The following is a 27,916-nucleotide window of genomic DNA, read 5'->3' as shown; positions in this document are numbered from 1 at the left end:
ACACTTATGTAGTAGTTGCACCTATCACCTTTGGAGCGATTCGATCCTCAAGTCAGCACCTGCACCAGCACTGTTAATTTCATTGTCTTGCCTTGATTTACTTCATGCTGAATATTGTTCCGGTAAAACAATTGATCTATTCCACAATGCCTATATTCTTTCTAAACCTAGAGAAACATGATGGTGAGATGATATGCAAGTATGAGTTGGATGTCAGCCAGTTATTTTGTATCTAAAACATCCTATACCATCATATTATTTGACTCCATAGTCTTACACTTATTTTCTTAATAGCATGTCATACAAAATTACCGCAGCAACGCGCGGGGAATCATCTAGTTACCAAAATTGTTCCTACCAACAAAATTCACATCCATAGATTAATTATTATTTTCAATCAAAGTGGACAAAGGCATATCATTAGGATTAATAGAAGCACTCTTAGTAGCAAATAATTTCATAAGTTCATCCATCTTTCCACTCAAAACATTAACTTGTTCCATTGCATGCGCTTTTTTACTAGTGGAAGATCTTTCGGTATGCCATTGAGCATAATTAACCATAATATTATCTAGGAGTTTAGTAGCCTCTCCTAAAGTACTTTCCATAAAAGTGCTTCCCACAGCCAAATCTAAAAGATTTCTAGAAGCAAATTTCAATCCGGCATAAATTTTTTGTATAATCATCAACAAATTCAAACCATGTGTAGGGCAATTTTGTATCATCAATTTCATCCTCTCCCAAAATTGTGCAACATTCCCGTGATCAAGTTGCTTAAAATTCATAATATCGTTCCTAAGGGAGATGATATTAGCGAGAGGAAAATACTTAGAGATGAAAGCATCTTTACACTTGTTCCACGAATCAATACTATTTTTAGGCAAAGATAAAACCGAGTTTTAGCATGATATCTAAGCGAAAACAAAAATAGCTTCAATTTAACAATATCATTATCCACATCTTTCTTCTTTTGCATATCACACAAATCAATGAAATTGTTTAGATGGGATGCGGCATCTTCACTAGGAAGGCCAGAAAATTGATCTTTCATAACAAGATTCAACAAAGCAGCATTAATTTCCCAAGATTCCGCATTAGTAGTGGGAGCAATCGGAGTGCTAATAAAATCATTGTTATTGGAGTTGGAAAAGTCACACAATTTGGTATTCTCTTGAGCCATCGTGACAAAGCAAGCAATCCAACACATGATCACACAAAAAGAAAGCGAGAAAGACGAATGGAAAGGGGCGAAGAAAAGGCATATATTTTTGAAAATCGTTTTAGAAGTGGGGGAGAGGAAAACGAGAGGCGAATGGTGAATAATGTAATGCAAGAGATGAGAGTTTATAAGGGGTACTTGGTATGTATTGACTTCGCGTAGATCTCCCCTGCAATGGCGATAGAAATTCTTCCTGGTATTTCTTGAGCTTGCATTGGTTTTTCCCTTGAAGAGGAAAGGGTGATGCAGCAAAGTAGAGATAAGTATTTCCCTCAGTTTGAGAACCAAGGTATCAATCCAGTAGGAGACAATGCACAAATCACCGAATACATGCACAAACAATCAAATAAACTTGCACCCAACGTGATAAAGGGGTTGTCAATCCCTTCGCAGTTACTTGCAAAAGTGAGATATGATAGAGATAGATAAACGATAAAGTAAATATTTTTGGTATTTTTGGTTTATAGATCGGAAAGTAAAAGATTGCAAGAATAGTAGAACGGAAACTTGTATGATGGAAAAGAGAACTTATATGATGGAAAAGAGACCCGGGGGCCTTAGGTTACACTAGAGGCTTCTCTCAAGATAGAAAATAATAAGATGGGTGAACAAATTACTGCCGAGCAATTGATAGAGAAGCGCAAAGTTATGACGATATCTAAGGCAATGATCATGAATATAGGCATCACATCCGTGTCAAGTAGACCGAAACGATTCTGTATCTACTACTATTACTCCACACATCGACCGCTATCCATGATGGATCTAGAGTATTAAATTCATAAAGAAAAAAGTAATGCATTAAGTAAGATGACATGATGTAGAGGAATTAACTCAAGCAATATGATGAAAACCCCATCTTTTTATCCTTGATGGCAACAATACAATACGTGCATTGCTGCCTGTATATCACTGGGAAAGGACACTGCAAGATTGAACCCAAAGCTAAGCACTTCTCCCATTGCAAGAAGAACCAATCTAGTTGGCCAAACCAACCCGATAATTCGAAGAGACTTGCAAAGACATCAAATCATGCATATAAGAATTCAGAGAAGATTCAAATAATATTCATAGATAAGCTGATCATAAATCCACAATTCATTGGATCTCGGCGAACACACCGCAAAAAGGTTATTACATCAAATAGATCTCCAAGAACATCGAGGAGAACATGATGCTATGTCTTGAGCTTGCGCTGGTTTTCCTTGAAGAGGAAAGGGTGATGCTGCAATAGTAGCGTAAGTATTTCCCTCAGTTTTTGAGAACCAAGGTACCAATCCAGTAGGAGGCTCCTCAAAATTCCCACGCACCTACACAAACAAACAAGAACTCACAACCAACGCAATAAAGGGGTTGTCTATCCCTTCAAGGCCACTTGCGAAAGTGAGATCTGATAGAGATAATATGATAAGATAAATATATTTTTGGTATTTTATGATATAGATTGGAAAAGTAAAGATGCAAATAAAAGTAGATTGAAAGCTTGTATGATAAGAGATAGACCCAGGGGGCATAGGTTTCACTAGTGGCTTCTCTCAAGATAGCATAAGTATTATGGTGAGTGAACAAATTACTGTCGAGCAATTGATAGAAAAGCGAAGAATTATGAGATTATCTAGGCATGATAATGCATATAGGCATCACGTCTGTGACAAGTAGACCGACTCCTCCCTGCATCTACTACTATTACTCCACACATCGACCGCTATCTAGCATGCATCTAGAGTATTAAGTTCATAAAGAACAGAGTAACCCATTAAGAAAGATGACATGATGTAGAGGGATAAACTCCTGCAATATGATATAAACCCCATCTTTTTATCCTTGATGGAAACAATACAATACGTGCCTTTCTGCCCCTGCTGTCAGTGGGAAAGGACACCGCAAGATTGAACCCAAAGCTAAGCACTTCTCCCATTGCAAGAAAGATCAATCTAGTAGGCCAAACCAAACTGATAATTCGAAGAGACTTGCAAAGATAACTTAATCACACATAAAAGAATTCAGAGGAGAGTCAAATATTTCTCATAGATAAACTTGATCATAAACCCACAATTCGTCGGATCTCGACAAACACACCGCAAAAAGAGTTACATCGAATAGATCTCCAAGAAGATCAAGGAGAACTTTGTATTGAGATTCAAAGAGAGAGAAGAAGCCATGTAGCTAATAACTATGGACCCGAAGGTCTATGGTGAACTACTCACAACTCATCTGAGAGGCCTTGGAGATGATGTAGAGGCCCTCCATGATCGATCCCCCCTCCGGTGGAGCGCCGGCGAAGGCTCCAAGATGGGATCTCGCGGATACAGAAGGTTACGACGATGGAAATAGTTTTTCATGGTCACTTCTGATGTTTTCAGGGTACATGGGTATATATAGGAGGAAGAAGTAGGTCGGTGGACGCTTGAGGGGCCCACGAGGGTGGGGCGCACCCAGCCCTAGGAGGCACGACGGGCACCCTCGTGGTCGCCTCGCTTGTTTCTTGACTTCCACTCCAAGTCCTCTGGATCATGTTTTTTCCAAAAAGATCGCTCGCTAAAGTTTCATTCCGTTTGATATTCCTTTTCTTCGAAACACTGAAATAGGCAAAAGAACAACAATTCGGGTTCGGCCTCCATTTAGTAGGTTAGTCCCAAAAATGATATAAAAGTGTAAAGTAAAGCCCATAAACATCCAAAACGGGTAATATAATAGCATGGAACAATCAAAAATTATAGATACGTTGGAGACTTATCAATCACCCCCAACCTTAATTCCTGCTCGTCCTCGAGTAGGTAAATGATAAAAACTGATTTTCTGATGTGGAATGCTACCTAGCATAATTCTCAATGAAATTTTCTTTATTGTGGCATGATTGTTCAGATCTAAATGATTCAACATGAAAGCTTATAAAACATAAAAATAATAATACTTTGAAGCATACTAACAAATAATCATGTCTTATCAAAATAGCATAACCAAATAAAGCTTATCCCTACAAAATCATATAGTTAGGCCATGCTTCATTTTCATTGCACAAAATACTCCCATCATGCACAACCCCAATGACGATCGGAGCAATTGGTTCATACTTTTTAACGCGCTTCAGCTTTTTCAACTCGTACGCAATACATGAGCGCAAGCCATGGACATAGCACTATGGTGGTATATGATGGTGGTTGTGAAGACAAAAAGGGAGGAGATGGTCTCACATCAACTATGCATATCAACGGGCTATGGAGATGCCCATTAATACATATCAATGTGAGTGAGTAGGGATTGCCATGCAACGGGTGCACTAGAGCTATAAATGTATGAAAGCTCAAAAAAAGAAACTAAGTGGGTGTGCATCCAACTCACTTGCTCACGAAGATCTAGGGCATTTTGAGGAAGCCCATCATTGGAATATACAAGCCAAGTTCTATAATGAAAAATTCCCACTAGTATATGAAAGTGACAGCATAGGAGACTCTCTATCATGAAGATCATGGTGCTATTTTAAAGCACAAGTGTGGAAAAGAGATAGTAGCATTGTCCCTTCTCTCTTTTTCTCTCATTTTTTATTTGGTGGGCACTTTGGCCTCTTTTTTTGGGTGGGCTCTTTGGCCTTTTTTTAAAGTCTGAAGCCTCATCCCTACTTGTGCGGGAATCATAGTCTTCATCATCCTTTCCTCACTTGGGACAATGCTCTACTGATAAAGATCATCACACTTTTATTGATTTACAACTCAAGAATTACAACTCAATACTTAGAACAAAATATGACTCTATGTGAATGCCTCCGGCGGTGTACCGGGATATGCAATGAATCAAGAGTGACATGTATGAAAAATTATGAAGGTGGCCTTGCCACAAATACGATGTCAACTACGTGATCATGCAAAGAGCAATATGACAATGATGGAGCGTGTCATAATAAACGGAACGGTGGAAAGTTGCATGGCAATATATCTTAGAATGGCTATGGAAATGCAATAATGGGTAGGTATGGTGACTGTTTTGAGGAAGGTAAATAATGGGTGCATGATACCGGCGAAAGTTGCACGGCATAAAAGAGGCTAGCAAAGTGGAAGGGTGAGTGTGCGTATATCCATGGACTCACAGTAGTCATAAAGAACTCATATACTTATTGCAAAAGTCTACTTGCCCTCGAAGCAAATTACTACTACGCATGCCCCTAGAGGGATAGATTGGTAGGAAAAGACCATCGCTGGTCCCTGACTGCCACTCATAAGGAAGACACTCAAAAGAGCACCTCATGCAACAAACTTTTCACACAACTTTTACCATACGTGCATGCTACGGGACTTGCCAACTTCAACACAAGTATTTCTAAATTTCATAATTACCCAACTAGCATGACTCTAGCATTACCACCTTTATATCTCAAAACAATTATCAAGCATCAAAATGATCCTAGTGTTAATGCACTTTCTAGGATAGTTTTTTATTATACCCAACTTGGATGCTCATCATTCTAGGACCAAATTTATAACCATAGCAAATACCATGCTGTTCTAAAAGACTCTCAAAATAATATAAGTGAAGCATGACAGATCAACAATTTCTTCAAAAATAAGCCACCGCCGTGCTCTAAAAGATATAAGTGAAGCACTAGAGCAAAAACTATCTAGCTCAAAAGATATAAGTGAAGCACTAGAGCAAAAATTATCTAGCTCAAAAGATATAAGTGAAGCACATAGAGTTATCTAACAAATTATAATAAAGTGGGCTTCTCCCCAAAAGGTGTGTATAGCAAGGATGATTGTCGTAAACTAAAAAGCAAAGACTAATATCATACAAGATGCTCCAAGCAAAACACATATCATGTGGCGAATAAAAATATAGCTCCAAGTAAAGTTACCGATAGACAAAGACGAAAGAGGTGATGCCTTCCGGGGCATCCCCAAGCTTAGGCTTTTGGTTATCCTTGAATATCTTGGGGTGTCATGGGAATCCCCAAGATTAGGATCTTGCCACTCCTTATTCCATAATCCATCAAATCTTTACCCAAAACTTGAAAACTTCACAACACAAAACTCAACAGGAAATCTCATAAGCTCCATTAGTGCAAGAAAGAAAAACCACCACATAAGGTACTGTAATGAACTCATTCTTTATTTATATTGGTGTTAAACCTTCTGTATTCCAACTTCTCTATGGTTCATACCCCTACATACTAGCCATAGATGCATCAAAATAAGCAATCAACACACGAAAAGCAGAATCTGTCAAAAACAGAACAGTCTGTAGCAATCTGTAACTCTCAAATACTTCTGGAACTCTAAAACTCCTACCAAAATAGGAAGTCCTGGGAAATTTGTCTATTGATCTACAAAAAAAAGAATCAACACAAAATCACGTTTCTGTGAATTACTAAAATTATTTTCGTGCATGCAATGTTTTTGTTTTTCAGCAGAATCAAATTAACTATCACCTAGGTTATCCTATAGGTTCTACTTGGTACAAACACTAATTAAAACATAAAAACACATCTAAACAGAAGGTAGATGAAAATTTTATTACTAAATATAAGTAAAAACAAAAAACAAAACTAAAATTGGGTTGCCTCCCAACTAGCGCTATCGTTTAACGCCCCTAGCTAGGCATTGAATTTAATGATGCTCACATGAAAGACAAGAATTGAAGCACAAAGAGAGCATCATATATCATGTGAAAAACACATCTAAGTATAACATACTTCCTATGCATAGGCATCTTATAGGCAAACAAATTATCATAGCAAGCAAAAACTAGCATATGCAAGGAAGCGGAAAGAAACAATAGCAATCTCAACATAACGAGAGGTAAATTAGTAACATGAAAATTTCCACAATCATATTTTCTTGTCTCATAATAATTACATGTGGGATCATAAGAAAAATCAAAAAATAGCTACCACATAACATATTCTCAACACGATCCACATGCATGCAAAGTTGAGACTCTTCCAAAATAGTAGGATTATCATTAACTAAAGTCATGACCTCTCCGAACCCACTTCCAATATTATTGCAAACATTACTATCAATCTCATATTCATCATGGGGCTTAAATAAATTTTCCAGATCATAAGAAGAATCACCCCAATCATGATCATTGCAACAAGTAGTAGACATAGCAAAACTAGCATCCCCAAGCTTAGGGTTTTGCATATTATTAGCACAATTGACATCAAGAGAATTTATAATAAAATCATTGCAATCATGATTTTTATTCAAAGATCTATCATGAATCGCTTCATAAAGTACTTCATCACAATTTTTAGATTCACGAATTTCAAGCAAAACCTCATAAAGATAATCTAGTGCACTCAACTCACTATCAATAGGTTCATCATAATTGGATCTCTTAAAGAGATAAACAAGTGGATGAGGATCCATAAACTTTTAGCAAGCGAAGATGCAAGCAAAAAGAAGGTACATGGGAACACCAGATCGAACGGAAGGACGACGAAGACAAGGCAAGGTGAAGTGGGGGAGAGGAAAACGAGAGGCAAATGGCAAATAATGTAATGCGACGGAGATGAGTTTGTGATGGGTACTTGGTATGTCTTGACTTGAGCGAAGACCTCCCCGGCAACGGTGCCAGACATCCTTCTTGCTACGTCTTGAGCTTGCGTTGGTTTTCCTTGAAGAGGAAAGGGTGATGCAGCAATAGTAGCGTAAGTATTTCCCTCAGTTTTTGAGAACCAAGGTATCAATCCAGTAGGAGGCTCCTCAAAAGTCCCACGCACCTACACAAACAAACAACAACTCGCAACCAACGCAATAAAGGGGTTATCAATCCCTTCAAGGCCACTTGCGAAAGTGAGATCTGATAGAGATAATATGATAAGATAAATATATTTTTTGGTATTTTATAATATAGATTGGAAAAGTAAAGATGCAAATAAAAGTAGATTGAAAGCTTATATGATAAGAGATAGACCCGGGGGCCATAGGTTTCACTAGTGGCTTCTCTCAAGATAGCATAAGTATTACGGTGGGTGAACAAATTACCGTCAAGCAATTGATAGAAAAGCAAATAATTATGAGATTATCTAGGCATGATCATGTATATAGGCATCACGTCTATGACAAGTAGACCAACTCCTGCCTACATCTACTACTATTACTACACACATCGACCGCTATCCAACATGCATCTAGAGTATTAAGTTCATAAAGAACAGAGTAACGCATTAAGAAAGATGACATGATATAGAGGGATAAACTCATGCAATATGATATAAACCCCATCTTTTTATCCTCGATGGCAACAATACAATACGTGCCTTGCTGCCCCTGCTGTCACTGGGAAAGGACACCACAAGATTGAACCCAAAGCTAAGCACTTCTCCCATTGCAAGAAAGATCAATCTAGTAGGCCAAACCAAACTGATAACTCGAAGAGACTTGCAAAGATAACATAATAACACATAAAAGAATTCATAGGAGATTCAAATATTTCTCATAGATAAACTTGATCATAAACCCACAATTCATCGGGTCTCGACAAACACACCGCAAAAGAGTTACATCGAATAGATCTCCAAGAAGATCAAGGAGAACTTTGTATTATGATTCAAAGAGAGAGAAGAAGCCATCTAGCTAATAACTATGGAACCGAAGGTCTGTGGTGAACAACTCACAACTCATCGGAGAGGCCTTGGAGATGATATAGAGGCCCTCCATGATCGATCCCTCCTCCGGCGGAGCGCCGGCGAAGGCTCCAAGATGGGATCTCGTGGATACAGAAGGTTACAGCCGTGGAAATAGTTTTTCGTGGTCACTTCTGATGTTTTCGGGGTACATGGGTATATATAGGAGGAAGAAGTAGGTCGGTGGACGCTCGAGGGGCCCACGAGGGTGGGGGCGCGCCCAGCCCTAGGGGGTGCACCGGGCACCCTTGTGGCCGCCTCGCTTGTTTCTTGACTTCCGCTCCAAGTCCTTTGGATCACGTTTGTTCCAAAAAGATCGCTCTCGAAGGTTTCATTCCGTTTGGACTCCGTTTGATATTCCTTTTCTTCGAAACACTGAAATAGGAAAAAACAGCAATACGAGACGGGCCTCCGGTTAGTAGGTTAGTCCCAAAAATGATATAAAAGTGTAAAGTAAAGCCCATAAACATCCAAAATGGGGAATATAATAGAATGGAACAATCAAAAATTATAGATACGTTGGCGACGTATCACATGATATTGAGAATCAAAGAGAGAGAGGAAGCCATCTAGCTACTAGCTATGGACCCATAGGTTTGAGGTAAACAACTCACGCTTCATCCGAAGGGCAATGGTGTTGATGTAGAAGCCCTCCATGATTGAATCCCCCTCCGGTAGGAAGCTAGAAAAGGCCCCTAGATGGGATCTCACAGGTACAGAAGGTTGCGACGGTGGAAAAGTGTTTTCGTGGATGCCTCTGGTGGTTTTGGGGTATAAGAGCATATATAGGTGAAAGAATTAGGTCAGGAGACCCCCGAGGGGGGCGCCATCCACCCTTGTGGCCGCCTCGAGGTTCCTCCAACTTCATCTCCAAGTCTCCTGGTTTGCCTCTGGTCCAAGAAAGATCATCGTGAAAGTTTTATTCCGTTTGGACTCTGTTTGGTATTCCTTTTCTGTGGAACTCTAAAACAGGGAAAAACAGGAACTGGCACTAGGCTCTAGGTTAATAGGTTAGTCCCAAAAATAATATAAAATAGCATAATAATGCATATAAAACATCCCAAATAGATAATATAATAGCATGGAACAATCAAAAATTATAGATACGTTAGAGATATATCACCTCTTACAGTAAATATCAAGTTAAAAGGTGCTCTTCCCAGTGTTGCAACCGTCTATAACACTTAATGTTCTGGAGTGGGTCATGTCCACATGAGCACAAACGGGATGCGAGGTGTAAGACGTGGATGGTCAGACCATGCTTTCAGATAACACTAGGTTGTCTTGAAGTTCTAGAAGAATCATTCTGAGCTCGAAGCACAAAGCATTGAAAGATGAACCAGAGTCATATGGAGATATGATAGGCAAAAGTTTGCCCACTTGTCAAAATTCTCGTCATCAGTGATGTCCACATAAATGGATGAGAACTAGGCTTGGATCTTCAATCACTCACTATCAACTATGAGAGATATTGATTTGAGTGGGAGCACAATTATGTATTAATTAAGTTTATGAACAATGTCTAGTGTAGTTTGCGTTATAGTTGTAGAATTATGGCTCATAGTTCCCCCTTTATTGTTGAAATTGGTTGACTGTTATTTATCTGGTTAAAACTTTATGTTTGAGAGGATCGTCCTCTAAAAGTGCTAAGAAGGAATTTGTCCTACTACATGTTTACAATACTCTCTTGCTGATGCTATTGATGACGAGACTCACGTCCTTCGTTGTAACATCCCAATTTTCATATTTCAATTTATAATTTATTTGCATTTTGGTTGTGATCCTAGAAATCTTTAGCAACTCAAGGACCCAAGGAGAGAGTTGGAGGTTTCACAAATTTTCATATTTGAATTTATTTTCAAATTTGAAAAGAGGATCAATTTGATTTTATTATTTTTCTCTCCAAATATTTTTAATAATAAAAATAAATGAGAGAAGATAATATAACTTCTTCAATAGAAGAGAAATATTGGAGAAAGAATTTTAAAATCAAATTATTATTTTATTTGTATTTTATTTGCTATTTTATTTGAACTTGAGAAAACTTGCAGTTTTGAAAATTTGCATTTAGTCCAGAAAAATGTTCATCTTGTCCAAAATATTAGGTTTGGACGGTGAAAATTGTTTCTGCCATTTTTATTTTTTTTATATTTTATTAGGATTTTTCTAAAAGTTTCTGGGCAGACTGGGTCGAAGCCCAGCATGCCCCCGCATTCCCCGCGTGCGTCGCCGTCGCCGCGCCGAACTCCTTAGAGTCCGAGCCGCCGCCGCCGTTCCGACTTGGCCTCCAAGTCGGGGAGCCCCCCCCCTCCCAAGGCCTTTATATATCCCGCCACAGCCGTCCGACTTGGACCCCAAATCGGGGACCCCCCCCTCCCGAGGAGGCCTTTATAAGCCGCTGACGCCACCCCCTCCTCCTCCCAAGTCACTGACGCCCACAGCCTCGCCTCCCGCCGCCGAGCGCCGCCACCGTAGATCACCGCCGCAGCCTGCTGCTGCTGCCCGAGCCACCGCCGACCCGCACAGCCACCACCGCCGCCGCCACCGCCGTTTTCCTTCGCCCGCCGTTGACCGGTAAGAAGCAGCCGGTTCTTACAGTTTTTTTTTCGGTTTTTAGGGTTAGGTCGGTTTTCATTTTTATTTTATTCATTTAGTAAACATTCACTTGTTCGTTCATTTTGACGAACGATTTTGGTTGGATTAGTTTTTTTTAACGAACGTTCGCGCGGTAGATTTTTCTTTTTAGTTTTATTTTCGGCCAGGGACCTATCCGCGAATAGTTTAATCGTGATTTAGCCTCTGATCTTAAAACTAGCGTAACTTTTTGCTCGTTTGTCCAAATTAGATGAAACCAGCGCCTAAATCTTCGCAACGATCTATTCTTTCCAGTTAACGAACTTGAAAATTATTTTCAAAATTTAAATTCTGAGTTTAGTTCAGATTAGTAAACGATCTTGTTTTGTTCGTATCTCGAGTTTCGTTTCTCTGTTTGAGTTGTTTCTTTTTGCAAATCGTGGATAATCACTTGTACCTACTACTAGGATCTAATCCACACAATAATAATGCTGTTAGGTTTTGTTTTCTGTTTAGTTTAGTCGTTTGCTTGTTTTGTGTTTGATTTGGATCTTTTCTCGTTTTTCTCGTTGTTTCTTTTGAGTGATTGCTTATGTATGCTACTGTTTGTCTATGCTAGATTACCCGGCGTGCGAAGCTTGTTACTACGAATGTCTAGACTTTGCATATCATCAGCAAGGCAAGTTACACTTTGATCATACTCTTCTGTACCTAGTTTTTACTATGCATTAGTATTGCCCCTCAAATATTTGCATGACTAGGATTGGGAACATGTGGTTTGATTGTAGTATTATGAGGTAGGAACCAAATACCTTTTGAACACCCCGGGAATATACGTTATGCTTACTATTGCTTAGCCATGCTCGTAGACGGGGATTGGATCGTGATTTCACATGGAAGTTATGAGAGTTATTAATTTTGGATTACATTAAGGTGGCAACTTTAATACACATCTGGGTGGATTTTTTGGGACACCTGGGGAACACAATATTTTCCATTAAGGGAAATCTCGGGTTATCCGTGTGAATTTTCCTCGGTTCTCCACCCAGGCTCAAAGGGATCATATGATATTTCGTGCCGAGAAACTTCCGTGTGCAGCCACAAGCCATTATGGGCTCTGGCATAGTTGAGTAAGTTGTATGAGCTCTCGAAGAGGTGGACTAGCAGATGTAGAGGGAAAATAGGTGTATCGGTCTGCCCGGAGTAGAGAGTTAATGCTTCATAAAGACTATGTCTCGATCTTCCGATCATGGATGCGGTTGATTCTTGTGGGAAAAAGTGCGCAACCTCTATAGAGTGTATAAACTAATCATGGTTAGCCATCTTGAGTGTCCCTGGTTATGGCCATCTTGAGTGTCTGGAATTGGATATTATTGTTGATCTCATCACTCTTAATTAATTGAATTGGGTTAATGATGATGCTTGTTTAATTGGGATTTGAGTTGGGGGAACCTTCTCAAATATTGGAACAACTTGGGAGTAGTTAAATAAATTTATTCCTTTGTTGTAGGGGAAAACTAGCTTTATGCAAAATCATAAACTTAGAGCCTCCACCAGCCAAATATTGCATGTATATATAGTTCTTGCATTTATTGCTTTACAGTGTAACTCTGCCAGCATATTCAATGTGCTGACCTACACGACTGCAATGTCTCATGTTGCAGACTACTCAAACGACGAATAAGGTGCGATAGGTCATTGTCTTGCACTCAACTATGTCGTTAGAGTTGATGGACTCATTTACCTTACAAGCTTCCACAGTTATTTTGTTTAGATGGCCTTCACCCACATTATTTTTGTAATCATACTCTTTATGAGGACTCAACGTAATAAGTGTGTGCTTGAACTCTATTATAATTCCTCGAGTACTATGTGTGTCAGCATTACCGATCAAGGGATGACACTAAACACAGAGACTTCGGTCCATTGGGATTGTGGTCGCTACAAGATGGTATCAGAGCACACGCTGACTGTAGGACGCGACCACTAGAATAAGCCACATGAATTCTTTTCTTTCTCATTTCTAATTCTCCTCTATTTCTACTCTATAGATGGCGGACCCCAGGAACAAGTTTACTCAGCTGGATGACGACACCCTTTTCAGATGACACTTGAAGGAAGTCATAAAGTACCTGCACATCGGACTACCAAGCTTCACGGGGACTTTCTCTGCAACTGTATGGGAAGAGGAGCGCTGGAAGATCAATGGTTACCTGGGAGGACGTTTGCGCCAACAACAAATCCTATTGATTTCTACATGGATGCACCAAGCTAGAGTTTCGGAAAGAGCATGGCCGCCCATATCACCTTTGGACACATATGTGAGGTGTAGCACAAGGAGCTGGAAAACAATATCTACCAAATATGTGGTCGCAGAAACGAAGAATGGGAGATGATTCGTACTAGGAGGGATGGATCAATCACAACTTACATTCAGGAGATGGGTGATCATATTCATCGACAAGAGAATCAACTATGTTTCAACATGAAGAAGATCAAGAAGCTGATGAAGAAGAAAAACGAGCTAGAAGAGGAACTCAAGTTTACACGCGATGGATATGAGGAAGAAATTGTCGTACTACTGGAGAAGCATGAAGATCTGAAGAGGAAGCTAGGACTACCAGTGGAGAATCATAAGTGAGAACCAGCAAAGGAGATCCGTTCGGAGGACTACATCATATTGGATGACACCAACATGGATAGTGATGCAAATGATGATAGTGATGACGACTACGTTGACGAAGATAGAGCAGATATCATGGAGTCTTCTTCTGATCAAAATTTCTAGATGACCCCCATGTAACTAGTAGTATTCCTCCAAGTAGTTTGTATCGATCGAGTTTGCAATCGTAGTTTATATTGCTTGTGTGAACCTTGTGTGCTATTGAATGAAGTGAATTGATTGTGTTTGTCTCATGAGCATATGGGTAGTGAATCTCTCTTAGACTTATTTCTATTTTGTTTTCTCACCCCTTCAAACACATCAGATGCCTCTGAGCCGTGACAATGGATTTGTGTTCCCACCAGAGCTCACTCAGTTGATCCAGCAGCAAAATGCCTTGATGCAGATGCTAGTTCAGAACCAGAACCAAGGCAACAACAACAACAACAACCCACTGCCACCACCCCCTATTGACAATCTAGCCTGCTTTTTGAGGTTGAATCCGCCGGTGTTCTCTAGCAGGACCGAGCCGATTGTTGCAGATGATTGGCTCCGCTAGATTGGAAGATAGTTGACCACTACAGGATGCACAGATGCGGAGAGTGTGCACTTTGCCGCACATCAGCCTGATGGACCTGCAAAATCTTGGTGGGAGAATTTCACCTCCACTTACCCCATTGATATAGTTACATGGGATCAGTTTCAGAAGGCTTTCCGCACCCCCCATGTTTCAGCAGGAGCTATGAGCATGAAGAAGTGTGAGTGTTGCAACTTGCGCCAAGGAGGTCGTACAATGGGACAGTATGTGGATGAGTTTAGCAAGTTAGCACGCTATGCCCCAGATGACGTGGCCACAGATGCTGCAAGGAAGGAGAAGTTTCTTGAGGGATTCAATGATGAGCTGAGTATGCAGTTGATGGTGGCAACATTCAACAACTACTAGGAGTTGGTAGACATGGCCCTCAAGATAGAAGGCAAGCAGCAAAAGATTGACAATCGCAAGAGGAAGTATGGACAAGGGAGGAATGCCTCTGGATCTAGCAGAAGCCCCGCTATACCCCGTACTCGGGAGGACATAGTCATAACCATGGAGGACATACGAACAACAGAGCAAGTTCGCACAACCACAGTGGCCCCAGGATTGCCAACGGGAAAGGAGGAAGCAGTAGTCAGAACCGTTCCAACCCTTCAACACCAGCCAAGAGGGATCTGAGCCACATTACTTGTTTCAAGTGCTACAAGAATGGACATTATGCCAATGATTGTCCTGGAGCCAACAATGGAAATGGCAATGGAGGTTTCTGCCAAGAAGCCCAACCCCTTCACCAAAGGTTAGGTGAACCACGTCAGTATGGAGGAGATTGAGGATCAACCAGACGCGGTTGTCGGTAAGTTTTTGATTAATGCATTTACAGCACTTGTTCTTTTCGATACTAGTGCATCGCATTCATTCATGTCAAGGGGATTTGTGTATAAGTATAAGTTGCCAACAGTAGCCCTTTTAAGTCACCTATGTTAGTAAGTTACCCAGGAGCGGAGTATATGGCTAGTAGGGGATGCTATCAGTTGCCAGTAACCATAGGTAGACATGTTTTCCTCACCAACCTAATTGTCTTGGAGTCACAAGGATTGGATGTGATACTAGGCATGGATTGGCTATCCAAGTTTGAGGGAAACATCGATTATGCCAGTAAATCAATTTTTCTCACCACCCCGAAAGGAAAGAGGATCAAGTATGTATCCAAGCATGTGCCGAGGAGGACTCAGGTGAATTCCTTATCAGGAGTTGTACAGGAGGAAGTACCAGTGGTGAAGGATTACCCCGATGTATTTCCGGAGGAGTTACCAGGCATGCCACCAGATCGAGACATTGAGTTTTTGATTGAGTTAATTGGCAGGCACCGGACCAATATCCAAGAGACCATGTCGGATGCCCGCAAAGGATCTGGAGGAAATTAAGAAGCAGATTAAGGAGTTAGTGGAGAAAGGTTACATTCGACCAAGTTCATCACCTTGGGGAGCCCCAGTGCTTCTAGTGGAGAAGAAAGATGGATCTTTTAGGATTGTTGTTGATTATCGTGCGCTGAATGAGGTGATGATCAAGAACAAATACCCTCTGTTGATGATCAATGATTTGTTTGACCAGCTGCAAGGAGCTAAAGTTTTCTCCAAGATCAATCTTTGATCAGGTTATCACCAGTTGAAGATCTGAGAGCAGGATATACCCAAGACAGCTTTTACCACGAGGTATGAGCTATATGAGTATACAGTTATGCCATTTGGTTTGACTAATGCCCCTGCCTATTTCATGAGTATGATGAACAAGGTGTTCACGGAGTTTTTGGATAAGTTCATTCTAGTGTTCATTGATGACATTTTGGTCTACTCAAAGAATGAATAAGAGCATAAGGAGCATTTGCGTTTGGTTCTCGAGAAGCTCAGGGAACATCAGTTGTATTCCAAGTTTAGCAAATGTGAGCTTTAGTTGAAGAAAGTTGGATTTCTTGGACATGTTATATCCGGAGAAGGAATAGCACTAGACTTTACCAAGGTTGCTTCTGTCACTAAATGGTTGGCACCCACCTCAGTGGGAGAGATCAGGAGTTTTCTTGGACTCGCAGGCTATTACCAGAGATTTATTGAGAATTTCTCCAAGATTGCAAAGCCCATGACGGAGTTTTTTTGACCTTGAAGACTTGAAGAAGGACACCAAGTTCAAATGGACTGAGGATTGTGAGGCTAGTTTTCAGGAGTTGAAGAAACGTTTGGTTACAGCCCCAGTGCTGATTCTCCCAGACCAACGCAAGGATTTCCAAGTGTATTGTGATGCTTCATGTCGAGGACTTGGATGAGTGCTTATGAAGGAAGGAAGAGTTGCTTCATATGCCTCATGACAGCTTCAACCTCATGAGTTGAATTATGCTACGCGTGATTTGGAGTTAGCAGACGTAGTAATGCGCTCAAGACATGGAGACACTTTCTCATCGAAAACCGTTGTGATGTACACACGGATCATAAGAGTTTGAAATACATCTTCACGCAGAAGGAGTTAAACCTCAGGCAAAGGAGATGGTTGGATCTCATAAAGGACTATGATATGAGATTGCATTATCATCCAAGAAAGGCCAATGTAGTAGCAGATGCATTGAGCCGCAAGAGTTATGTTAACACGCTCATAACCGGAGGATTACCTAAGGAGTTAGAAGACAACCTTCGAGAGCTATACTTGGAGATAGTTTCGAGAGGTTATGTTGCAGCATTGGAAATCCAGTCCACTTTGTTGGGTAAGATCAGGGAAGCCCAGAAGACGGACAAGGAGATTGCTGAGATAAGGGAAAGGATGAGTAAAGGAAAGGCAAAAGGATTTTGTGAGGATGAGCACAACACTTTACTGAGATCAAAAAGTTGATTCTTCAGGAGGCTCATGATTCGCCTTACTCGATTCACCCAGGCAACACTAAGATGTATCTAGATTTGAAGGAAAATTTCTGGTGGACAGGAATGAAGAAGGATATTGCCGAGTATGTAGTAGTATGCGATGTATGTCTGAGAGTCAAGGCAGAGCATCGGAAGCCAGCAGGATTGCTACAGTCATTGCTGATACCCGAATGGAAGTGGGATAAACTTGGCATGGATTTTATCACTGGATTACCCCGGACTCGTGCAGGCTATGACTCTATCTGGGTTGTAGTTGATCGTTTGACGAAAGTAGCCCATTTCATCCCGGTGAAGACAACTTATACGAGTCTAAGTTGGCGAAGATATACATGACCAGGATCGTATGTCTGCATAGAGTTCCGAGAACCATTGTATCAGATAGAGGAACACAGTTTACTTCAAAGTTTTGGAATCAGTTGCATTAAACTTTGGGTACCAGGCTAGAGTTCAGTAAAACCTTTCATCCATAGACAGATGGATAGACTGAGAGAGTCAATCAGATTCTGGAGGACATGTTCAGAGCTTGTGGGCTAGATTATGGATCTAGTTGGGATGACAATTTTCCCTATGCAGAGTTCTCCTACAACAACAGTTATCAAGCGAGTTTGAAGATGGCTCCTTTCGAAGCCTTATACGGAAGGAGGTGTAGGACACCGTTATCGTGGGATTAAGTTGGAGATTGATAGTTGTTTGGACCAGACATAATCAGAGACTCTGAGGAGAAGGTTAAGCTGATTCGGGATAGACTCAAGGTAGCCCAGTCCAGGTAAAAGAGTTATGTGGATACTAAATGCAAGGAGATAGTCTACGAAGACGGAGACAGAGCATATCTTCGTGTAGCCCCCTTCGAGGAGTTAGATGCTTTGGAGTCAAGGGAAAGCTAGCACCACATTTTGTAGGACCATACAGAGTTTTGGAATGCATGGGAGAAGTTGCCTATAAGTTGGAACTGTCTGAAGGATTGTCAGGAGTTCATGATGTGTTTCACGTTTCCCAGTTGAAGAAGTGACACGCAGAGATGGTCGATATTCCTCTGAGAGATACAGTGCCACTGGAAGCAATTCAGTTGGATAGTGATCTGACCTATGAAGAGAAGCCAGTCAAGATTCTCGAGTTTTCTAGCCGAGTTACTCATGGCAATGTTATCAAGTTTTGCAAAGTTTAGTGGAGCCACCATACCAAAGAGGAAGCCACCTGGGAGCGAGAAGAAGATCTTCGCAAGGACCACCCAAATATTTTTGCTGACCAAACCGAATCTCGAGGGCGAGATTCATCTTAAAGGGGGTAGGTTTGTAACATCCTAATTTTCAATTTGGATGTTATACATAGATCATCATGTGCATATAAAAATTTATTTGCATTTTGGTTGTGATCCTAGAAATCTTAAGCAACTCGAGGACCCAACGAGAGAGTTGGAGGTTTCACAAATTTTCATATTTGAATTTATTTTCAAATTTGAAAAGAGGATCAATTTGATTTTATTATTTTCTCTCCAAGTATTCCTAATAATAAAAATAAATCAGAGAAGATAATATGACTTCTTCAATAGCAGAGAAATATTGGAGAAAGAATTTTAAAATCAAATTATTTTTTTATTTTCTATTTTATTTGAATTAGAGAAAACTTGCGTTTTTGAAAATTTGCATTTAGTCCAGAAAAATGTTTCATCTTGTCCTAAATATTAGGTTTGGACGGTGAAAATTGTTTCTGGAATTTTTAGATATTTTTATATTTTATTAGGATTTTTCTTTCACGGTGAAATTAATAAAAAAAAGTTTCCGGGCAGACTGGGCCGAAACCCAGCCAGCCCGGCAGGCCACCGCCTTCCCCGCACGCGTCGCCGTCGCTGCGCCAGACTCCTTGTAGTCCGAGCCGCCGCCGCCATTCCGACTAGGCCTCCTCTCCCCAAGCCGCCGCCGCCGTCCCACTTGGATCCCAAGTCGGGGACCCCCCTCCCCCCGAGGCCTTTATAAGCCGCCGCTGCCACCCCCTCCTCCTCCCAAGTAACCGACGCCCGCAGCCTCACCTCCCGTCGTCGTAGATCGCCGTCGTTGCCGCCTGTTGCTGCCGCCCGAGCCACCGCCGACCCGCACAGCCGCCAGCGCCGCCGTCACCCGCGCTGCCGCCGCCGGTTTTCGTCGCCCGCCGTTGACCGGTAAGAACCGGGTGGTTCTTACAATTTTTTTTAGTTTTTAGGGTTAGATCGGTTTTCGTTTTCATTTTAGTTATTTAGTAGACATTCGTTCATTTTGACAAATGGTTTTCATTAGATTAGTTCTGTTAACGAACGTTCACACGGTAGATTTTTCTTTTTAGATTAATTTTCGGCTAGGGACCTATCCGCGAATAGTTTTATCGTGATTTAGCCTCTGATCTTAAAACTAGCGTAACCTTTTGCTCGTTTGTCCAAATTAGATGAAACCATCGCCTACATCTTTGTAACGATCTGTTATTTTAGGTTAACCAACTTGAACATGATTTTTACAATTTAAAATCTGAGTTTAGTTCGATTAGTAATCGATCTTGTTTCGTTCGTATCTCGAGTTTCGTTTCTCCTTTTGAGTTGTTTCTTTTTGCAAATCGTAGCTAATCACTTGTACCTACTATTGTGATCTAATCCACACGATAATAATGCTATTTGGTTTTGTTTTCTATTTAGTTTAGTCGTTTGCTTGTTTTGTGTTTGATTTGGATCTTTTCTCGTTGTTTCGTTTGCGTGATTGCTTATGTATGCTACTGTTTGTCTATGCTAGATTACCCTTAGTGTGAAGCTTGTTACTATGAATCTCTAGAGTTTGCAGATTATCAGCAAGGCAAGTTACACTTTGATCATACTTTTCTATACCCAGTTTTTACTATGCATTAGTATTGCCCCTCAAATATTTACATGAGTAGGATTGGGAACATGTGGTTTGGTTGTAGTATTATGAGGTAGGAACCAAATACCTTTTGAACACCCCAAGAATATACGTTATGCTTACTATTGCTTAGCGATGATCATAGACGGTGATTGGATCGTGATTTCACATGGAAGTTATGAGAGTTATTAATTTTGGATTACATTAAGGTGGCAACTTTAATACACATCTGGGTGGAGTGGTTGGGACACCTAGGGAACCCAATGTTGTCCATTAAGGGAAATCCCGGGGTATCCATGTGATTTTTCCTTGGTTCGCCACCAAGGCTCAAATGGATCATATGATATTTCATGCCTAGAAACTTCCGTGTGCAGCCACAAGCTATTATGGGCTCTGGCATAGTTGAGTAAGTTGTATTAGCTCTCAAAGAGGTGGACTAGTAGATGTAGAGGGAAAGTAGGTGTACCGGTCTACCCGAAGTAGAGAGTTAATGCTTCAGAAAGACTATGTATCGATCTTCCGATCATGGATGCAGTCGAGTCTTGTGGGGAAAAGTGTGCAACCTCTGCAGAATCTATAAACTAATCATGGTTAGTCATGTCCCCGGTTATGGACATCTTGAGTATCTGGAATTAGATATTATTGTTGATCTCATCACTCTTAATTAATTGAATTGGGTTAATGATGATACTTGTTCAATTGGGATTTGAGTTGGGGGAACCTTCTCAAATATTGGAACAACTTGGGAGTAGTTAAATAAATTTATTCCTTTGTTATAGGGAGAACCTAGCTTTATGAAAATCTTAAACTTAGAGCCTCCGCCAGCCAAATATTGCATCTAGATATAGTTCTTGCATTTATTGCTTTATAGTGTAACTTTGCCAGCATATTCAATGTGCTGACCTACACGGCTGCATTGTCTCATGTTGCAGACTACTCAGACGACGAATAAGGTATGATAGGTTGTAGTCTTGCACTCAGCTATGCCGTTGGAGTTGATGGACTCATTTACCTTCGAAGCTTCCGTAGTTATTTAGTTTAGATGGCCTTCAGGCATATTATTTTTGTAATCAAACTCTTTATGAGGACTCGATGTAATAAGTGTGTGATTGAACTCTGTTATAATTCCTCGAGTATTGTGTGTGTCAGCATTACCGATCCAGGGATGACACTCAAACACAGAGACTTCGGTCCATTGGGATCGTGGTCGCTATAAGATGGTATCAGAGCACACGATAACTGTAGGACGAGACCACTAGAATAAGCCACATGAATTATCTTCTTTGCTCATTTTTTAATTCTCCTCTATTTCTACTCTATAGATGGCGGACCCCAGGAACAAGTTCACTCAGCCGGATGACGACACCCCTTTCGGACGACACTTTAAGGAAGTCACTAAGTACCTGCACATCGGACTACCAAGATTCACGGGGACTTTCTTGGCAACTGTACCAGAAGAGGAGCGCTGGAAGATCAAAGTTTGGGTACCTCGGAGAACGTTCGCGCCAACAACGGATCCTATTGATTTCTACCTGGATGCACCAAGCTGGAGTTTAGCGAAGAGCATGGCCACCCATATCACCTTTGGACGCACATGTGAGGTGTATCACAAGTAGCTGGAAAACACTATCTAACAAATATGTGGCCGCCGAGACGAAGAATGGGAGATGATTCATACCAGGAGGGATGGATCAATTGCAGCTTACATTCAGGAGATGGGTGATCACATTCGTCGACAAGAGAATCAACTATGTTTCAACATGAAGAAGATCAAGAAGCTGATGAAAAAGAACAACGAGCTAGAAGAGGAACTCAAGTTTACACGCGATGGATATGAGGAAGAAGTTTCAATACTACTGGACAAGCATGAAGATCTGAAGAGGAAGCTAGGACTACCAATGGAGAATCATAAGCGAGAACGAGCAAAGGAGATCCGTTTGGAGGACTACATCATCTTGGACGACACCGACATGGATAGTGATGCAAATGATGACAGTGATGACAACTACATTGAGGAAGCTGGAACAGATATCATGGAGTCTTCTTCTAATCAAAATTTCTAGATGACCCCCATGTAACTCATAGTATTCCTCCAAGTAGTTAGTATCGATCGAGTTTGTAATCGTAGTTTAGATCGCTTGTGTGAACCTTGTGTGCTATTGAATGAAGTGAACTGATTGTGTTTGTCTGATGAGCATATTGGTAGTCAATCTCTCTTAGACCTGTTTCTATTCTGTTTTCTCGCCCCTTCTAACCCATCAGATGCCTCCGAGATGTGACAATGGAACTATGTTCCCACCGGAGCTCACTCAGTTGATCCAGCAGCAGAATGCCTTGATGCATATGCTAGTTCAGAACCAGAACCAAGGCAACAACAACAACAACAATAACCCACCGCCACCACCCCCTATTGACAACCTAGCCCGCTTTTTGAGGTTGAATCCATCGGTGTTCTCTACCAGCACTGAGTCGATTGTTGCAGATGATTGGCTCCACAAGATGGAAGAGAGCTGACCATTGCAGGATGCACAAATGCGGAGAGAGTGCACTTTGCCGCACATCAGCTTGATGGACCCGCAGCATCTTGGTGGGAGAATTTCATCGCAACTTACCCCATTGATATAGTTACATGGGATCAGTTTCAGCAGGCATTCGGCACCGCCCATGTTTCAGCAGGAGCTATGAGCATGAAGAAGTGTGAGTTTCGCAACTTGCGCTAAGGAGGTCATATAGTGGGACAGTATGTGGATGAGTTTAGCAAGTTAGCATGCTATGCCCCAGATAACGTGGCCATATATGCTGAAAAGCAGGAGAAATTTCTTGAGGGACTCAATGATGAGATGAGTATGCAGTTGATGGTGGCGACATTCAACAACTACCAGGTGTTGGTAGACAGGGCCCTCACGATAGAAGGCAAGCAGCAACGTATTGACAATCGCAAGAGGAAGTATGGACAGGGGAGGAATGCCTCTGTATCTCAGTAGAAGCCCCGATATACCCCGTACTCAGGAGGACATACTCGTAACCATGGAGGTCATAACCATGGAGGACATACGCACAACGGAGCAAGTTCGCACAACCACAGTGGCCCCAGGAATGGCAACGGGAATGGACGAAGCAGCAGTCAGAATCGTTCCAACCCTTAACCACCAGCCAAGAGGGATCTAAGCCACATTAATTGTTTCAAGTGCCATAAGACCGGACATTATGCCAATGATTGTCTTGAAGCCAACAATGGAAATGGCAATGGAGGTTTTGCCAAGAAGCCCGGCCCCTTCACCAAAGGTCAGGTGAACCACGTTAGTGTGGAGGAGATTGAGGATCAACCCGGCGCAGTTGTCAGTAAGTTTTTGATTAATGCATTTACAACACTTGTTCTTTTCGATACAGGTGCATCGCATTCATTCATATCAAGGGGATTTGTGGATAAGGATAAGTTTCCAACAGTAGCCCTTAAGTCACCTATGTTAGTAAGTTCCCCAGGAGCGGAGTATATGGCTAGTAGGGGATGCTATCAGTTGCCAGTAACCATAGGTAGACATGTTTTCCCCATCGACCTAATTGTCCTAGAGTCACAAGAATTGTATGTGATACTAGGCATGGATTGGCTATCAAAGTTTGAGGAAAACACCGATTGCGCCAGTAAATCAATTTTTCTCACCACCCCAGAAGGAAAGAGGATCAAGTATGTATTGAGGCATGCGTTGAGGAGGACTCGGGTGAATTCCTTATCAGGAGTTGTATAGGAGGAAGTACTAGTGGTGAAGGATTACTGCTACGTCTTGAGCAAGCGTTGGTTTTGCCCGAAGAGGAGAGGGTGATGCAGCAAGTGTAGCGTAAGTATTTCCCTCAGTTTTGAGAACCAAGGTATCAATCTAGTAGGAGGCTCCTCAAAAGTCCCACGCACTTACACAAACAAACTGATAACTCGCAACCAACGCAATAAAGGGGTTGTCAATCCCTTCACGGCCACTTGCGAAAATGAGATCTAATCAAGATAATAAGATAACATAAATATTTTGGTATTTTATAATATAGATGCAAAAAGTAAAGATGCAAATAAAAGTAGATTGAAAGAAAATATGATAAGAGATAGACCCAGGAGCCATAGGTTTCACTAGAGGCTTCTCTCAAGATAGCATAAGTATTACGGTGGGTGAACAAATTACTGTCGAGCAATTGATAGAAAAGCGCATATTTATGAGATTATCTAGGCATGATCATGTATATAGGCATCATGTCCATAACAAGTAGACCGACTCCTGCCTGCATCTACTACTATTACTCCACACAACGACCGACTCCTGCCTGCATCTAGAGTATTAAGTTCATAAGAACAGAGTAACACATTAAGCAAGATGACGTGATGTAGAGGGATAAACTCATGCAATATGATATGAACCCCATCTTGTTATCCTCGATGGCAACAATAGAATACGTGTCTTGCAACCCTTTCTGTCACTAGGTAAGAACACCGCAAGATTGAACCCAAAGCTAAACACTTCTCCCATGGCAAGAAAGATCAATCTAGTAGGCCAAACCAAACTGATAATTTGAAGAGACTTGCAAAGATAACTCAATCATACATAAAAGAATTCAGAGAAGATTCCATTATTATCCATAGATAAATCTGATCATAAACCCACAATTCATGGGATCTCGACAAACACACCGCAAAAAGAGATTACATCTAATAGATCTCCACAAGAGAGGGGGAGAACATTGTATTGAGATCCAAAAAGAGAGAAGAAGCCATCAAGCTAATAACTATGGACCCGTAGGTCTGTGGTAAACTACTCACAACTCATCGGAAGGGCTATGGTGTTGATGTAGAAGCCCTCCATGGTCGATTCCCCCTCTGACAGAGTGCCGGCGAAGGCTCTAAGATGGGATCTCCCGGATACAGAAGGTTACGGCGGTGGAAATTGTGTTTCGTGGTGCTCCTGGATGTTTTCAGGGTATGTAGGTATATATAGGAGGAAGAAGTACGTCGGTGGCCGCCCGAGGGGCCCACGAGACAGGGGGCGTGCCCTACAGGGGGGGGGCGACCTCCTATCTCGTGGCTTCCTCGGCAGCTTCTTGACTTGCACTCCAAGCTCTCCGGATCACGTTCGTTCCGAAAAACATGCTCCCGAAGGTTTCATTCCGTTTGGACTCCGCTTGATATTCCTTTTCTTCGAAATACTGAAATAGGCAAAAAAACAGCAATATGGGCTGGGCCTCCGGTTAGTAGGTTAGTCCCAAAAATGATATAAATGTGTAAAATAAAGCCCATAAACATCCAAAAGGGGTAATATAATAGCATGGAACAATCAAAAATTATAGATACGTTGGAGACGTATCAATTACCCTGATGTATTTCTGGAGGAGTTACCAGGCATGCCACCATATCGAGACATTGAGTTTTTGATTGAGTTATTGCTAGGCGCCGGACCAATATCCAAGAGACTGTATGGATGCCTGCAAACGATCTGGAGGAAATTAAGAAGAAGATTAAGGAGTTACTGGAGAAAGGTTACATTCGACCAAGTTCATCACCTTGGGGAGCCCCAATGCTTCTAGTGGAGAAGAAAGATGGATATTTGAGGATGGTTTTATATTATCATACGCTTAATGAGGTGACGACCAAGAACAAATACCCTCTCCCGATGATCAATGATTTGTTTGACCAGCTGCAAGGAGCTAAAGTTTTCTCCAAGATCGATCTTTGATCAGGTTATCATCAGTTCAAGATCCGAGAGCAGGATATACCCAAGACAACTTTTACCACGAGGTATGGGCTATATGAGTATACAATTATGCCATTTGTTTTGACTAATGCCCCTGCCTATATCATGAGTATGATGAACAAAGTGTTCATGGAATTTTTGGATAAGTTCGTTCTAGTGTTCATTGATGACATTTTGGTCTACTCAAAGAATGAAGAAGAGCATAAGGAGCATTTGCATTTGGTTCTCGAGAAGCTCAGTGAACATCAGTTGTATGCCAAGTTCAGCAAATGTGAGTTTTAGTTGAAGGAAGTTGGATTTCTTGGACATGTTATATCTGGAGAAGGAATAGCACTAGACCCTACCAAGGCTGCTTCTGTCACTAAATGGTTGGCACCCACCTCAGTGGGAGAGATCATGAGTTTTCTTGGACTCGTGGGCTATTGCTGGAGATTTATTGAGAATTTCTCCAAGATTGCAAAGCCCACATGACGAAGTTATTGAAGAAGGACACCAAGTTCAAATGGACTGAGGATTGTGAGGATAGTTTTCAGGAGTTGAAGAAACGTTTGGTTACAACCCTAATGCTGATTCTCCTAGACCAACGCAAGGATTTCCAAGTGTATTGCGACGCTTCACATCGAGGACTTGGAGGAGTGCTTATGCAGGAAGGAAGAGTTGTTTCATATGCCTCACGAAAGCTTTGACCTCATGAGTTGAATTATGCTACGCATGATTTGGAGTTAGCAGCTGTAGTAATGCGCTCAAGACATGGAGAATCTTTCTCATCGGAAACCGTTATGATGTACACACGGATCATAAGAGTTTGAAATACATCTTCACGCAGAAGGAGTTAAACCTCAGGCAAAGGAGATGGTTGGATCTCATAAAGGACTATGATATGAGATTGCATTATCATCCAGGAAAGGCCAATGTCGTAGCAGATGCGTTGAGCCGCAAGAGTTATGTTAACATGCTCATAACCGGAGGATTACCAAAGGAGTTAGTAGAAGACCTTTGAGAGCTATGCTTGGAGATAGTTCCGAGAGGTTATGTTGCAGCATTGGAAATCCAGTCCACTTTGTTGGGTAAGATCAGGGAAGCTGAGAAGACTGACAAGAAGATTGCTGAGATAAAGGAAAGGATGAGTGTTGGTGTCAAAACCGGCGGATCTCGGGTAGGGGGTCCTGAACTGTGCGTCTAGGCGGATGGTAATAGGAGACAAGGGACACGATGTTTTTACCCAGGTTCGGGCCCTCTCGATGGAGGTAAAACTCTACTCCTGCTTGATTAATATTGATGATATGGGTAGTACAAGAGTTGATCTACCATGAGATCAGAGAGGCTAAACCCTAGAAGCTAGCCTATGGTATGATTGTTGTTTGTCCTACGGACTAAAACTCTTCGGCTTATATAGACACTAGAGAGGGCTAGGGTTACACAGAGTCGGTTACAATGGGAGGAGATCTTCATTACATATCGCCAAGCTTGCCTTCCACGCCAAGGAAAGTCCTATCCGGACACGGGACGAAGTCTTCAATCTTGTATCTTCATAGTCCGGGAGTCCGGCCAAAGGTCATAGTCCGGCCATCCGGACACCCCCTAATCCAGGACCCCCTCAGTAGCCCCTGAACCAGGCTTCAATGACGATAAGTCCGGCGCACAAGTTTGTCTTCGGCATTGCAAGGCGGTTTCTTCTCCAAATTCCATGTACATGTCGAATAGTGTCCGGCTTCTAGTGCTTGCTGCTCTCCTCAGCTTCTGTGCCCAATAATGACCATCTTCCATGTGTCAAACAAATGCGAAAAGGCATGGGGTTTTTTCATTTAGCCC

Source organism: Triticum dicoccoides, chromosome 1B (genome assembly GCF_002162155.2).
Source record: "Triticum dicoccoides isolate Atlit2015 ecotype Zavitan chromosome 1B, WEW_v2.0, whole genome shotgun sequence".
In the NCBI taxonomy this organism is placed as follows: Eukaryota; Viridiplantae; Streptophyta; class Magnoliopsida; order Poales; family Poaceae; genus Triticum; species Triticum dicoccoides.
Note: the sequence above shows the minus strand (reverse complement) of the source record.